The 16990-nt window shown below is 44.0% G+C and overlaps 1 pseudogene; it reads left to right on the top strand.

The window, feature by feature from the left end:
- The first annotated feature begins 15159 nt into the window (after window positions 1–15159).
- Window positions 15160–16990, top strand: part of LOC104988102 — a 5069-nt pseudogene continuing 3238 nt past the window's right edge.

The following is a 16990-nucleotide window of genomic DNA, read 5'->3' as shown; positions in this document are numbered from 1 at the left end:
CATGATCTTTGTTTTCTGAATGTTGAGCTTTAAGCCAACTTTTTCACTCTCCACTTTCACTTTCATCAAGAGGCTTTTTAGTTCCTCTTCACTTTCTGCCATAAGGGTGGTGTCATCTGCATATCTGAGGTTATTGATATTTCTCCCGGCAATCTTGATTCCAGCTTGTGTTTCTCCCAGTCCAGCATTTCTCATGATGTACTCTGCATATAAGTTAAATAAGCAGGGTGACAATATACAGCCTTGATGTACTCCTTTTCCTATTTGGAACCAGTCTGTTGTTCCATGTCCAGATCTAACTCTTGCTTCCTGATCTGCATATAGATTTCTCAAGAGGCAGGTCAGGTGGTCTGGTATTCCCATCTCTTTCAGAATTTCCCACAGTTTATTTTGATCCACACAGTCAAAGGCTTTGGCATAGTCAATAAAGCAGAAGTAGATGTTTTTTCTGGAACTTTCTTGCTTTACTGATGATCCAAAGCATGTTGGCAATTTGATCTCTGGTTCCTCTGCCTTTTCTAAAACCAGCTTGAACATCAGGAAGTTCACGGTTCACGTATTGCTGAAGCCTGGCTTGGAGAATTTTGAGCATTACTTTACTAGCGTGTGAGGTGAGTGCAATTGTGCGGTAGTTGGAACATTCTTTGGCATTGCCTTTCTTTGGGATTGGAATGAAAACTGACCTTTTCCAGTCCTGTGGCCACTGCTGAGTTTTCCAAATTTGCTGGCATAGTGAGTGCAGCACTTTCACAGCATCATCTTTCAGGATTTGGAATAGCTCAACTGGAATTCCATCACCTCCACTAGCTTTGTCTGTAGTGATGCTTTCTAAGGCCCACTTGACTTCACATTCCAGGATGTCTGGCTCTAGGTCAGTGATCATACCATCGTGATTATCTGGGTTGTGAAGATCTCTTTCGTACAGTTCTTCTGTGTATTCTTGCCATCTCTTCTTAATATCTTCTGCTTCTGTTAGGTCCATACCATTTCTGTCCTTTATCGAGCCCATCTTTGCATGAAATGTTCCCTTGGTATCTCTCATTTTCTTGAAGAGATCTCTAGTCTTTCCCATTCTGTTGTTTTCCTCTATTTCTTTGCATTGATCCCTGAGGAAGGCTTTCTTATTTCTTCTTGCTATTCTTTGGAACTCTGCATTCAGATGCTTATATCTTTCCTTTTCTCCTTTGCTTTTCGCTTCTCTTCTTTTCACAGCTATTTGTAAGGCCTCCCCAGAAAGCTATTTTGCTTTTTTGCATTTCTTTTCCATGGGATGGTCTTGATCCCTGTCTCCTGTACAATGTCATGAACCTCCATCCATAGTTTATCAGGCACTCTATCTATCAGATCTAGGCCCTTAAATCTATTTCTCACTTCCACTGTATAATCATAAGGGATTTGATTTATGTCATACCTGAATGGTCTAGTGGTTTTTCCCTACTTTCTTCAATTTAAGTCTGAATTTCTCAATAAGGAGTTCATGATCGGAGCCACAGTCAGCTCCTGGTCTTGTTTTTGCTGACTGTATAGAACTTCTCCATCTTTGGCTGCAAAGAATATAATCAATCTGATTTCAGTGTTGACCATCTGGTGATGTCCATGTGTAGAGTTTTCTCTTGTGTTGTTGGAAGAAGGCGTTTGTTATGATCAGTGCATTTTCTTGGCAAAACTCTATTAGTCTTTGCCCTGCTTCATTCCGTATTAACAGGCTTAGTGTTTGTAAAAGACTTGCATATCTCCCTGGCTTCCTGACAGTTTCTAGGGCACCATCCTCCATCCTGGCCTTCTTCTTCCTCACCCATTGGGGAATTCCTGTAGGAGGGTCCTGCTGGTCACCCAGGAAGCAGGCACAGGCTGCTTTCTGCAGGACCATCCTTTCTATTACCACTGCAGATTGCCACCCGAGGGACAACTCCTTTCAGGAGGCAGTCAGCACGCTGCAGGTGACAGTGACCACTAGAGGCTGAATCTCTCCTCCTCTCTGTGTATCTTGGCTGCTGGGGTGGGCTCCAGGGGCATGGAGCCTCTGTGTCATTGGGGAATCCTCTCCTTCCACTCAGTGTCCATCGTCTTTCCTGACTTGGAGTCGGAGCTGTGATAAATGTGGATGGTGAGGAGATGCCCAGGGCACTGACTCTGGCTCCTTCTGCCCCTGCCTCTCTCACCAGCTCAGTGCCCCTGGTGGTCCAGCCCCATTACTGAGTGGTATTCTTCTCATCCCTGTGAACCCCTGTATGCACAGCTGTTTTGGGATCCAGTCTCGGGTCCTTCCTCCAGTCTCCTGAGCAGGCAGCTCGTTTCTCCTCTCCACCATAACCCTCATACAAATTGAGCTAATTCCTTTCCAATTATTGAACTCCCTGCTTGGGGGAGTTAGCATTCCAATTAATGATATGACATCAAGGTTCAAATCAGGCTTTTCTCTATGTCTGGGTGGTCTGGATGTTGTCTGTGGTGCCTGGCAGGGCAGGGTCTGACCACAGAAGGAGAGAGAGCAATGGAACCCAGCATCCAGGTATGTGGACAGAACATCTTCTTGGAGTCAAAGGGGAACACGTGTTAGAGCGGCTTTGTGTGAGTCCTTCCAACACGCATCCCAGCATCTGGGAGAAGTCTCACCATTGCTTGTGTCCCCTCATTCCCTTCATGTCCCCTCTCTTTTCTCTGACACCCCCACTGCTCTTCTGAACATCTTTCTGGTCCAGAGAGCCACTGTATCAGGAGAAACCTTATTCTCTTTTGCCCTCTCCTTCTAATCCTAGAGAGGCTGAGGGGACTTAGTCTTTCAGGAGGGACTTCTGTGAGCTGAGCCAGAGAGGAAACATGGTCAGAGGCTCACCAGCTGCCAAGGTCACACAGCCTGTTGGCAGCAGAGCTGGGCTTTGAAGTCATGTGTGTCTTGATTCCAAGTGTATCCCATTATAATAATCTTCATTAGAAAAATCCTCCTGTGATGTAAAATAGCCTGGGAGACCCAGGTCACAGGCTTCAGTAAGAAAAAGGGAACAATTTGATTGTGAACCATGAAATTTGGAATGCAAAACTTCTAATGTGTTGTGTGGGTGTGAGGATTGAGAAGTGAGAGGGGGCAGAGGGAAACAGGAGGAGTGGGAGGACCAGGAAAGTGAGGTTGGCAAAGGTATTGTCATCCTTAAGGTTTTGTGTTGGAATGCAATGGTATTGATGAGAAGCGGGTTAAGAGTACCTAAAAGCAAGCGCTGGAATCGTCGTCAGTAATAACTCACTGAAGAAGGTGAACAGGAAAATCTTGAGAAGTCCATGCCAGAGAGTCTGGAGCCTCCATGCCAACCAGCTTGGTGCATGTTCTTAATTGCTCCTGTCTGATCACTAACCAGACCTTATTCACCACAACCTGTGTGTGTCCGTCCCCTACAAAGCCATGTGGCTGTATCTGGCGGTCCTCTTGGGCCTGTACTACCTCCTGCGCTGGTAGCAGGAGAGGCAGGTGGTGAGCCACCTCCGGGACAAGTTCATCTTCATCACGGGCTGTGACTCGGGCTTCGAGAACCAGCTGGCCAGGTAGCTCTACCTGCAAGGCTTGAGGGTCTTGGCTGCGTGTGTGACGGAGCAAGGGGCGGAGCAGCTGAGGAACCAGACATCAGCGAGACTGAGAGTGTTGCTGCGGCCACCGAGTGGGTGAAGGAGCGTGTGGGGACAAAGGTACCGCCACATTTCTTGTTTGTTTACTTCTTCTTTCTGTGTGAGAGGAGACCCATTGTCAGCACCCTGGGGAAGAGTCCACAGTGTTTTCCTGGACGTGAAGTCCCACCTGCCTTCTTCACCTCACCCAGCTGATCAGATGAGCCTCTTCCATCCCTCACCCCTACCTCCTGACCTTGAAGGTTTGCAGTGTTGGGGAGAGATTTCCCTGATGAGACTGTGTCCTTGCAGACTAACTGTCTGGTGTCCCCTCTTCTCTCAACAGAAAGTCTGGGTTGCTTGCTACTGAGTGAGCAGGGTGATCAGGGTAGACTTTCTAGAGGAGGGGTGGAGGTGGGGGCTCTGGCTGAAAGTCTGCAAGGGTATCTGGGGGGCAGCACAGGAGCTGAGCTGTGTTCTCAGCACTTGATTGTGTTCTTACTGGTGACCCATAGACATTCCACTTGGGTATAAATGTCATTCACTTTCAAATGACGATATTGAGTTCTCAGGACTTGTCTAAAGAAAGTTAACTACCATGGAGTTATTTTCCTTTTCTCTTTGGTTTCTGTTTTCCTTCTATTCTCTGTGCTTTAAAAAAATAATAATATATATATATATATATGGTGTTTTTTTTATTGAAGTATAGTTGACTTAAAAATTTTCAAATACACACAATGTGATTCAGTTGTACACATACACATGTATTATTTTTGAAATCATTTTCCATTATAGAATATTACAAGATATTAACTATAGTTCCCTGTGCTATTCAGTAAACCTTTGGTGCTTGTTGTATATCTCATTTTTTAAATTAAAAGTTAGCATTCTATTCATACTAAGTCATACAAGTGGAATCAAAATGTCACAAATTTTTTAGTTAGGCAAAATTCATGACTTCTATGGCAGAAAGCAAAGAAGTAAAGAGCCTCTTGATGAAAGTGGAAGAGGAGAGTGAAAAAGCTGGCTTAAAACTCAGCATTCAAAAAACAAAGGTCATAGCATCTGGTCCCATCACTTCATGGCAAATAGATGGGGAAACAATGGAAACAGTGAGAGACTTTATTTTTTGGGGGCTCCAAAATCACTGCAGATGGTGACTGCAGCCATGAAATTAAAAGATGCTTGCTCCTTCGGAGAAAAGCTATGACCAACCTAGACAACATATTAAAAAGCAGAGACATTTCTTTACCCACAAAGTTCTGTCTAGTCAAAGCTATGATTTTTCCAGTAGTCATGTATGGACATGAGAGTTGGACTATAGGAAAGCTGAGCGCTGAAGAATTGATGCTTTTGAACTATGGTGTTGGAGAAGACTCTTGAGAGTACCTTGGACTGCAAGGAGATCAAACCAGTCAATCCCAAAGGAAATCAGTCCTGAATATTCATCGGAAGGACTGAAGCTGAAGCTGAAACTCCATCACTTGAGGCGAAGAACTGAATCCTTGGAAAAGACCCCGATGCTGGGAAAGATTGAAGGCAGGAGGAGAAGGGGACAACAGAGGATGAGATGGCTGGATGGCAACACTGACTCAATGCATATTAGTGTGAAGAAGCTCTGGAAGCTGGTGATGGACAGGGAAGCCTGATGTGCTGCAGTTCATGGGGTGGCAGAGTTGGGCACGACTGAGTGACTGAACTGAACCGAACTGACTGATATGTATGTATACAAAAGGTCTTCTACTACTCTTGATAAAGGCTTGAGAAAGAACATCAAAAAAATAAAGAAGAGATGGAAAAATTGAAAAACATAAACTAAATGAGATGGGAGCACTGAATGTGAAATAGAAAAAATGAAACAAACTAGATAAAAGATCATCATCTAATCCAGTTGGTTTTAAACAGAGCTGTTCATCAGAAATATATCTGGAGATTTGGAGGAAAAAAAAGCAATACCTGGGCATTTGTATTTTTCAAAAACCTCTAAGATAATTCTGATATGCATCTGGATTTTAAAGTGTTTATGGGTTTTTCTATTAAACGATAGTTTTGAGGATACAGAATCTATTATTTTTCTGTTGACCAATCATGATACAACCATATTGAGTAATAGTTACGTAGTCAAAATAGTAAAAGATGTTTATCAGTTTTCACAATCAATAGCCAGATTAAAATAAAAGATAATTACAATTGCAAAGTATAATGGGAACCTGATTAACCTAGCAATATAAAATAATTACATACAATTTGGGGGGTCAAGCAGAGTAATGTGGTAAGTGGAAGTGTATACAAGCACATGTTTTCATCCACCCAGCCAGTCTATGTCTTTTGGTTGGGACATTTAACCCATTTACATTTAAGGTAATTATTGATATGCTGTGCTGTGCTTAGTCGCTCAGCCATGTCTGACTCTTTGCGACCCCATGGACTGTAGCCCACCAGGCTCCCCTGTCCATGGGTATTCCTCAGGCAAGAATACTGGAGTGGATTGCCATGCCCTCCTCCAGGGGGTCTTCCCAACCCAGGGATCGAGCCCAGGTCTCCCACACTGCAGGCGGATTCTTTACTGTCTAAGCCACCAGGGAAGCCCAGTTATTGATATGTATGATCCCATTTTCTTAATTCTTTTGGTTTATTTTCTGTTAGGTTTTTTCCTTCTCTTACGCTTCCTGCCTAGAGATGTTCCTTTAGCATTTGTCATACAGCTGGTTTGGTGGTGCAAAGTTCTGTTAACTTTTGCTTGTCTGGAAAGCTTTTGATTTCTCCATCAAATCTGAAGGAAAGTCTTTCTGGGTAGAGTATTCTTGGTTGTAGTTTCTTCCCTTTCATCACTTCAAATATATCGTGCCATTCCTTTCTGCCTTGAAGCGTTTCTGTTGAGAAATCAGCTGATAACTTGATAGGAGTTCCCTTGTATGTTATTTGTCATTTTTCCCTTATTGCTTTTAATATTTCATCTTTGTCTTTAATTCTTGTCAGTTTGATTACTATGTGTCTTGGTGTGTTCCTCTTTGGGTTTATCCTGATTCTCTGTGCTTCCTGGACTTGGTGATATTTCTTTTCCCACGTGAGGGAAGCTTTCAGCTATTATCTCTTCAAATATTTTCGCAGGTCCTTTCTTTCTCTCTTCTCCTTCCCAGACCCCTGTAATGCAAATGTTGATGTGTTTACTGTTGTCCCAGAGGTCTCATAGGCTGTTTTCATTTGTTTGTTTGTTTTTTAATATTTTGTTCTGCAGCAGTGATTTCCACCATTCTGTCCTTCAGGTCATTTATCCATTCTTTTGCTTCAGTTATTCTGCTACTGATTCCTTCTAGTGTATTATTATCTCTGTTATTTTGCTTTTAGCTCTTCTAAATGCTTGGTAAACATTTCTTGCATCTTCTCCATTGCTTTCCCAAGATCCTGGATCATCTTTACTATCATTATTCTGAATTCTTTTTCTGGAAGGTTGCCTATCTCCACTTATTTGTTTTCTTGGGGTTTTATTTTGTCATCTCATCTGGGACATAAATTTCTGCTGTTTTCTTCCAGATTACTTTCTGTAATGTGGTTTTTGCTCTACTCCCTGTGGGATTGTGGTTCTTCTTGCTTCTTCTGTCTGCTCTCTGATGGAGGATGCTAAGAGACTTGTTGTGTAAAGCTTCCTGATGGGAGAGACTGGGTCAGTTTTTCCTTGCTCAGTAAAACTTTAATCCAATTATCTGCTGATGGGTGATGGATGGAGTTGTGCTCCCTCCCTGTTCGTTGTTTGGCCTGCAGCGATCCAGCCCTGGGGCCTACAGGCTCTATGGCCGGGTTAATGGTGACCTCCAAGAGGGCTTATGCCAAGGGAGACCTTCCAGTACTGCTGCTGCCTGTGCCTCAATCCCTTTAGTGAGCCCCTGCCAATCCAAGCCTCCAATGGCACCCCACTCCAGTGCTCTTGCCTGGAAAATCCCATGGATGGAGGAGCTTGGTGGGCTGCAGTCCATGGGGTCGCTAAGAGTCAGACAAGACTGAACGACTTCACTTTCACTTTTCACTTTCATGTATTGGAGAAAGAAATGGCAACCCACTCCAGTGTTCTTGCCTGGAGAATCCCAGGGATGGGGGAGCCTGGTGGGCTGCCATCTATGGGGTCACACAGAGTCGGACATGACTGAAGCGACTCAGCAGCAGCAGCCAACCCAAGCCTCCATAGGAGACCTTCCAATATCATCAGATAGGTTTGCTTCAGTCTCCTATGGGGTCACTTCTCCTTTCCTCTGGGTCTTGGTGCACATGAGATTTTGTTTGTGCCCTCCATGACTGGAGTCTGTCTTTCCCCCAGTCCTGTGTAAGTCCTATAATCAAATCCTGATGGTCTTCAAGGTCAGGTTCCCTGGGCATTCCCAGTTCCTTTGTCAGATCCCCAGGCTGGGAAGACTGATGTGGGGCTAAGAACCTTCACAACACTGGGAGAACTTCTTTGGTATTTTTCGTTCTCCCATTTGTGGGTCATCCACCAGGTGGTTATGGGATTTAATTTTATCGTGACTCTGTCCCTCCTCTGGTCTCACTGTGGCTTCTTCTTTGTCTTTGGACCTGGGGTATCTTTTTTTGGTGGGTTCCAGCATCCTCTTGTGGATGGTTGTTCAGCAACTGGTTGTGATTTTGGTGTTCTCATTGGAGGACATGAGCACACATCCTTGTACTCTGCCACCTTGAACTGGAAGCCTCTACACTTTTTATTTTATTTTTTTTTACTACAAATCTGCTGATGTTTGGCAGGGGATAGAGAGAACTTTAGTTTTTTTTCTTCTAAGTATAAATGTAAAGCATAATCATTGTGGAAACAGAGACATGCAGGGATTAAAACCAAACACTCTCAAAATCTCACCACCCAGATAAGTGTTGTTAATATTTTGGTGTACATGGTCTTATATTTTGCAGATATTTATCCTTTTCTTTCTACTATATTAAAATATGTAGATTTAGAACATAAAAATTTCTTCAAAAACTTCATAAATTACCATTGAGAAAAATGCTACACATTAAAATAGCATTACTTATTAAAAAATGCTTCATGGTTTGAGACATAGTATTTCCTACCTTTTAATCACTATATTGAATGTAAACAATATCTCATAAACTTCTTTCTACCCAAGTCGTTACACTATAACCGTGTATGTTTGATTGTATCTTTTTTTTAAAAAAGATATGTTGTTTGTTTATTTATTTATTTTTGGCTGTGCTGGGTCTTTCTTTACTTGTGGAGAGCAGAGGCTATTCTCTATTCGAGGTGTGTGGGCTTCTCTTGTTTCAGATCACTGGTTTTATGGTGCACGGGCTTCAGTAGCTAGAGCTTGTGGGCTCTAGAGTACAGGCTTGGTAATTGTGGCACACGGGCTTATTTGTCCAATGGCATGTGGGATCTTTCCAGAGGAGGGGTCTAACTGGTGTTCCCTGGACTGTAAGGCAGATTCTTAACCACTGAAACAGCAGGGAAGCCCTTGATCGTTTCTTTATAACAAATGGTTGGACCATATTCATCCTACAAGTCAGGCCTGTTGCCGAGCAGGGGAGGGACTCAACTCTCCTTGTGAAACTTCTGGTTCCCTTAGCCCAGCAACCTTGAATGAATGCCTGCTGCTGCTGCCCTGAGGCCTAGGGTTGCTAAGTGTAGTGTGTAGTCACTCAGTCATGTCCGACTCTTTGCGACCCTGTGGACTATAGCCCACCAGGCTCCTCTGCCCATGGGATTCTCCAGGCAAGAACACTGGTGTGGGTTGCCATTTCCCTCTTCATATATAGATACTAGCAATCTGCTAATTAAAGAAAGGAAATGTCTCAAAACTCAGAGAATGGCACCAGGTGAGTCATCCAGGGGCAAAAAATGGTTGACAATATTCTCGAAGAAAGGCAGGTTTCCATATAAATATATAGTTTCATTAACATAGATTAGGAGAACAAGGTATCAGTATAACATACGGCTTTGTCAAGTCGGTTCTGAGCCTTTGGGGGAACCGACTTGAAGACAGAGCCGAGGGTAAATACATGGTATGTTAGCACGGCTTAAGACAAACATTTCGATAAGAAAGATGCATGGGTTAGCTCAAGGCTTAAGAAAAGTTAAGTTCAGGTGGAACCAGGTGTCACTATGGCAACAGAATTTTAAGAGAAACTTGTTTATAAATTTCTATAGAGAAGGGGAAAAAATATAACACTTGTTTGTTTCCTCCTGCCACTTAAGAGAGAGATAAAAAAATGTCTGACACTTGCAGCCTATTTCCTCCGTTTGGAGACCCCTTGCCCTCCGGCCTGTTACCCTCAAACTGTTGGAGGAGTTATGTGTGAGTCCTGCCAATACCCATCCCAGCATCTGAGAAATCTCACCATTGCCTGTGTCCCCTCATTCTCTTTGAGTCCCCCTCTTTGCCTCAGACACTCCAACTGCTCTTCTGAACACCTTTCTGGTCCAAAGAACCACTGTTATCAGGAGAGACCTTATTTTCTTTTGCCTTCTCCTTCTGTTCCTAGAGAGGCTGAGGGGACTTAGACTTTCAGGAGGGAATTCTGTGAGCTGAGTCAGAGGAGGAAAACAGGTCAGAGGCTAAACCCAGCTGCCCAAGGTCCCACAGCCAGTTGGAAGCAGAGCTGGGTTTGAAGTCAGGTGACTTGATTTCACTGTGTTCCTTTTATAAGAACAATGAATCCAGGTCCCAGAGATAAATAATATAAATGTAAGAAGATGGCTGTGATCCATGAAATCTGGGATGTAAGGGTTCTACATGTATGGGAGTAGAGGTGGGGAGGGGAGTTTTGGCTGGAAGGAAATAAAAAAGAGTAGGAAAACCAGGAAAATGAGATTGGGTAAACTACTGTCATCCTTAAAGGGTTGTTTTGCAAGTGCAAAGTCATATGGTAGAAATGGGTCAAGTGTATTAAAAAAATAAAAAACGTGTTGGGGCCAGAATTTATATTAATAGTAGTCACCAAAGAGAATGAACAGGATAAGCCTGAGGACCCCATGCCAGATAGCCTGGAGCCTGACTGGCCACCCAACATCATATGTGTTCTTAATTCCTCCTGTCTGAACACTAGCCAGATTCTAGTTTCACCCTAGCCTCTGGGTGTCTGTCCCCTGCAAAGCCATGTGGCTGAACCTGGTAGTGTTGATGGCCTGTGCTATCTGCCCTGGTACTGAGAGAGGCAGATGGTTAGCCAACTCCAGGACAAGTTTGTCTTCATCATGGGCTGTGACTCGGCCTCAGGAACCTGCTGGCCAGGCATTGGACCTACGAGGCTTGAGGATCCTGGCAGCATGTCTGATGGAGTTTGGGGTCGAGCAGCTGAGGAACCAGACATCAGGCAGACCAGAGAAGGGAATCCAGCACGGTACAAAGACAGAGAGCAATGCTGCAGCAGCCCCGTGGTTGAAGGAGTATGTGTGGAATACATGGTTCCTGTCTCTGTGAAGGGGAGTCCACTTGACAGCTCCAGGGAGAAGATTCCAAGGTTCTCAGGATGTGAAGTCCTACCTGTCTTCTTCACCTTACTCAGCTGACCAGAGGAGCCTCTTCCATCCCCAACCCCCACCTCCTGACCTGGAGGCTCTGTAGTTTGGGGGAGAGTTTTCCGTGATGAGAATGTGCCTTGCAGACTTCCTGTCTGGCATACCCTCCTCTCAGCAGAAGGTCTGAGTTTCTTTTCTTTTTTTTTAAATTTTATTTTATTTTTAAACTTTACAATATTGTATTAGTTTTGCCAAATATCGAAATGAATCTGCCACAGGTATACCTGTGTTCCCCAACCTGAACCCTCCTCCCTCCTCCCTCCCCATACCCTCCCTCTGGGTCCGTCCCAGTGCACCAGCCCCAAGCATCCAGTATCGTGCATCGAACCTGGACTGGCAACTCGTTTCATACATGATATTATACATGTTTCAAGAAGCTGAGTGAGCAGGGTGATCAGGTCAGACTTCCTGGAGGAGATTTTGGTTGGAAGGTGCATGGCTGGCTGGGGGCAGGGCTGGAGCTGGGCTGTGTTCTCAGCCCTTGATCATGATCTTGCTGGTGACCCGTAGTCATCCTACCTGGGGCTCAGTGTCACCTAATTTCAGTGATGACACTGAGCTCTGAAGCCTTCATTAAAGAAGGTCAGAAAATTACTATGGGGTCACTTTCTCTCTTTTTTGTTTTTCTCTTTGTGTGTGTATGTTTGCTTTTTTCCACAATTTTTACGTATCATAGAGTAAGAAAGAACTATAATTTCTTTCATTCTAGAATACATGTAAAATATGATTATTGTGGAAAATGGGAAAAGTACACAGATTAAAACCTACAGTGACACCAATCACACCACGACAGATATGAACTGATAACGTTTTTCATATCCATGTTACATTCTGCCTTTAATGTGTAGTCTAATTTTCCACGGAGAAGGTAAGCAATTTTACACACATAAAAATTTCTTCAAAACAAAGTAAATAATGATTAAGAATATTATACACTTTAGAATAGCACTGCTTAGTCACAAGTACATCATGCAATAAATGTAATTCGTTCCTAGATGTTATTCACTGTATTCGACATAAATGATATCATGGTAAACTTCTTTCTAACCACTTCCCTACACTCTAATCACAAGTATTAACTTGATCTTTTGTCAAATATGGTGGGAGATATACATTCCTTGAAGTGCAGGGTTGGAACTGAGCAGCAGACAGACTACATCTGTGTGCTAATAATTCTAACAGCTTGTACCCAACTCCCATGACTCTGCTCTTGGCTCTGAATTCTGTTAGGTGATTAGTCTTTAAGTTCTTGGTATTTGTCTTTGTGTCTCACAAACAGGTTCCATGAATCTGGGTAACCTGTGAACTGCGGGTAAAGGGGCAGAGTGGCCTCCTGTGGGTGGGAGGAGAGGGTGGATTTTTCTAGGGCAAAGTATATCAATTTAGGGGGAGGCAGGTTAATAGAGGCAGGTGTGTGCCCCTGACAGACTACGCTTGAATCCCCAGATTCCTATAGAAGTAAGCTCAGTTTTGATGTGGTTGTTTCAAGGCCAGGCCTAGAGGTCAATACCACCTATCAACAAGTTCCCCAAACCTGAGGTGTCAGGTCTGTTCTACCAAACGAATCTGCACTCAGCCTTTACTCACCTTTTTGTTTTTGTCTTTTATCCATGTTTCTTTTCTTCCTCTGCCTTCTTCATTGTCCCTCTCTGTTTTCCTCTCTTTCCCTCATATTAGGTGTTGTGCACTCACTCCTGAAGGTTTCAGGTGATCTGAAAATGCAAGGGAATATTTATCAGGACTGCAAAGACAACATGAACATGGCCCCACCCATCAGAACAAGACCAAGGTTCCCCCTCAGTCAGTGTCTCCCATCAGGAGGCTTCCATAAGCTTCTTGTCTTCATCTCTCAGAGGGCAGACAGAATGAAAACCACAATCACAGAAAACTAATCAAACTGATCACATGGAACACAACCTTGTCTAACTCAATGAAACTATGAGGCATGCCCGTGTAGGGCCACCCAAGACAGATGGGTCATGCTGGAGATTTCTGACAAAATGTGGTCCACTGAAGAAAGGGAATGGCAAACCTCTTCAGTATTATTGCCTTGAGAACCCCATGAACAGCATGAGAAGGCAAAAAGATAGGACACTGAAAGATGAACTTCCTAGGTCAGTAGGGGCCCAATATGCTACTGGCGAAGAGTGCAGAAATAATTCCATAAAGAATGAAGAGACAGAGACAAAGTGAAAACAACGCCCAGCTGTGGATGTGATTGGTGATGGAAGTAAAGTCCGATGCTGTAAAGAACAATATTGAGTAGGAACCTGGAATGTTAGATCTATGAATCAAGATAAATTGAAAGTGGTCAAAAGGAGATGGCAGCAGTGAACATCCACATTTTAGGAATCAATGAACTAAAATGGACTGAAGTGGGTGAATTTAACTCAGATGACCATTGTATCTACTATTTTGAGCAAGAATCTTTTAGAAGGAATGGGAGTAGCCCTCATAGTCAACAAGAGTCAGAAATGAATTACTTGGGTCCAATCTCAAAGATGACAGAATGAACTCTTCGTTTCCAAGGCAAACCATGTGATATCACAGTAATCCAAGTCTATGCCCCAGCCAGAAATGCTGAAGAAGATGCATTTGAATAGTTCTATGAAAACCTACAGGACCTTCTAGAATGAACACCCAAAAAAGAAGTCCTTTTCATCACAGGAGACGGGAATGCAAAAGTAGGAATTCAAGAGATACATGGAGTGACTGGCAAATTTGGCCTTGGACTACACAATGAAGCAGGGCAAAGGCTACCAGGGTTTTGCCAAGAGAATGCACTGGTCATAGCAAACATCATCTTCCAACAACACAAGAGAAGACTCTACGCATGGACATCAACAATTGGTCAATACCGAAATCAGATTGATTATATTCTCTCGGAATATAGATAGTTGTGAACCATGAAACCAGATGTGTAAGGGTTCTAATGTATGGAGGTGGGGGTGGAGAGGAGAGAATTGGGTAGAGGGAAACTGGGAGGAGAGGGAGGACCAGGCTTAGGTGGTTGGGAAAACTATTGTCATCCGTAAGAAGTTGTGTTGAAAATACAATGGCTTCGATTAGAAATGGGGTAACTGTACCAAAAAGCGTTGTAGTGAGAAGGAAAAAAGAGGAATGAGTGTTTCTCTTTTCCTTTCCTGAGAACAAAGAAGATAAAACAGTAGCAGGCCTCAACATTCCTAGCTTTTTTTTCACTTTAACTGTTTCTAACCCTGTATGTCTGTAACTAAGGTTGCTTTTCTGCCCCAAATTCATTAGGAGCTACAATTCACATGTTTCCTTTGACTCTATGCTAAATACATCCCCTACTTGCTGTTTACCCTTACAACATCCTTCCCCTTGTAGTTCCATATCAGAAAGAAGGCCACAGAGCTACCGAACTGCCAGACTCAATTACTGGGTTATTGACACTAGTTTATGACTATCTTTGAAATAATGCATGAGGAAGAAATCAAGATCCTATCACCTTTGTTGCTCATCACTGACTCCTGACTGTGAGCCCTTGCCTTACATAAGCCCCTACACTCCTCATCGAAGAAAGCAATGGCAACTCACTCCAGTACTCTTGCCTGGAAAATCCCATGGGCGGAGGAGCCTAGTAGACTGCAGTCCATGGGTTCACGAAGAGTCAGACACAACTGAAGTGACTTAGCAGCAGCACACTCCTCATGGAGTGGGAGTGGGAGGGCACAGTACTTGAGGCATGAGCCTACTGTGTTCCCCTCTCCATTGGCTGAGAGTAAAAGCCGCCTTTCTATTTCCTCTAAATTCTGTCCGTATTTTTCATTCGGCTTCTGTGGACAGAGAAGGCCAAATTTTGGCCGGCGACAAGAGTATGCTTTGGGGTTTGAGTCAGTAATACTCACTGAAGAGGATAAACAGGAAAATCTTGAAAACTCCTTGCCAGAGAGCGTCGAAGCTGGTTGGCCAGTCATAATCCTGTGTTCCTAATTCCTCCAGTCTGATCACTAGTTAGTCTATTCCACCCCAGCCTGCGTGTGTCTGTCCCTGGCAAAGCCATGTGGCTTTATCTGGTGGTCCTTGTCGTCCTGTACTACCTCCTGCGCTGGTACCGGGAGAGGCAGGTGGTGAGCCACCTCGAGGACAAATTCGTCTTCATCACGGGCTGTGACTCAGGCTTTGGGAATCGCCTGGCCAGGCAGCTGGACCAGAGAGGCTTGAGGGTCCTGGCTGCGTGTCTGACAGAGCAGGGGGCCGAGCAGCTGAGGAACCAGACATCAGACAGGCTGCAGACGGTGATCCTGGACATCACCAAGACTGAGAATGTCACTGCAACCACCAATTGGGTCAAGGAGCGTGTAGGGGACAGAGGTAACACCCAGATTTCTTGTTTGTTTACTTCTCTCTGTGTGAGGGCACTGGTTGTCAGCTCCCTGGGGAAGATTCCAAGGCATTTTCCTGGATTTGAAGTCCCACCTGTCTTCACCTCACCCAGCTGACCAGCGGAACCTCCTCCACTCCCCACACCCACCACCTGACCTTGAGGATCTGCAGTTTGGGGAGAGATTTCCCTGATGAGACTGTGTTCTTGCAGACTACCCGTCTGGTGTCCCCTCCTTTCTCAGCAGAAGGTCTGGGTTTCTTGCTGCTGAGTGAGCAGGGTGATCAGGGTGGACTTTCTGGAGGAGGAGTGGAGGAGGAGTCTGGCTGAAAAAGTGCTTGAGGTGGGGGAGGGGGGCGTGGTTGAGGGGCTGGAGCCCAGGACTGGAACTGGGCTGTGGTCTCAGCTGTTGATCATGTTCTTGCTGGCTACCCATTGCAGTACCTTTTGGGTTTAAATGTCACCCGTTTGGGGGGATGACACTGTGCTCTCAAGACTTGTCAGAAAAAGTCAGAAATCTACTATGGGGTCACTTCCGCTCTCTCTGTCTCTTTTTTCAGTTTTTCTTCTTCTGCATTTTCTTTTTATTACAATCGTCCCAAGTTTTGAAAGGGAAGAAAAGAACTTTAATTTCTCTTATCTTACTACACGATCATTGTGGAAACTCAGGAAAGTGTAGGGATTAAGACCAAACACTCTGAAACAAGTTCCTCCCCCCAAAATAAGTAATGTTAACATTTTGAGGTACATAGTCTTCTGTTTTCATGTGTTAGTATCTTTTTCTTTCCTCTGAATAAGTATATGTAGATTTAGAACATTTCAAAAATTTCTTCAAAAACATCATAGGTTATGATTGAGAAAATACTATACTTTTAAATAGCATTACTTATGAAAAAGTACTTTATGGTATGACACATAATCATTTCCTACCTTTTATTCACCATAAATGATAACTCAATAAACGTCTTTTTACCCAAGTCCCTACACTATAACCATGTATATCGATTATGTCTCTGATAGCAAATGGTTGAAGAATATTCTTCCTACAAGGTAGCCGTGTTTCTGAGCAGAGGAGGAACTCAGCTCTCTGTGGATATTTCTGGCAGTCCTACCCCAGCAACCCTGAATGCCTGCTCTTGCTGCCCTGAGGCTTCTGGTTACTGTGTTTACCCTAAATAAAACCTTGAGATTGTCTCCATTCGTCCCACCCTCTCCTTCCCCACTGTGTTCACAAGTCTGTCCTCTATGTCCCTGTCTCCACTGCTGCCCTGCTAATGGGCTCATCAGTACCAATATAAATTACCGTATGTCAAGTGGGAAGCCAGTGGAAATTTGCTGTATGATGCAGGGAGCTCAGATCAGGTGCTTGGTGACCACCTAGAGGGAGGGGATAGGATGGCAGGTGGGAGGGAGCTTCAAGAGGAAGGGAACTTTTGTATACCCATGGCTGATTCACACTGAAGTATCGCAGAACCAGCACAATATTAACCTTCAATTAAAGAAATTAT

The sequence above is a fragment of the Bison bison genome, unplaced genomic scaffold (assembly GCF_000754665.1).
Source record: "Bison bison bison isolate TAMUID 2011002044 unplaced genomic scaffold, Bison_UMD1.0 scf7180017864115, whole genome shotgun sequence".
In the NCBI taxonomy this organism is placed as follows: Eukaryota; Metazoa; Chordata; class Mammalia; order Artiodactyla; family Bovidae; genus Bison; species Bison bison.
This window is presented reverse-complemented; position numbering and strand designations above follow the sequence as displayed.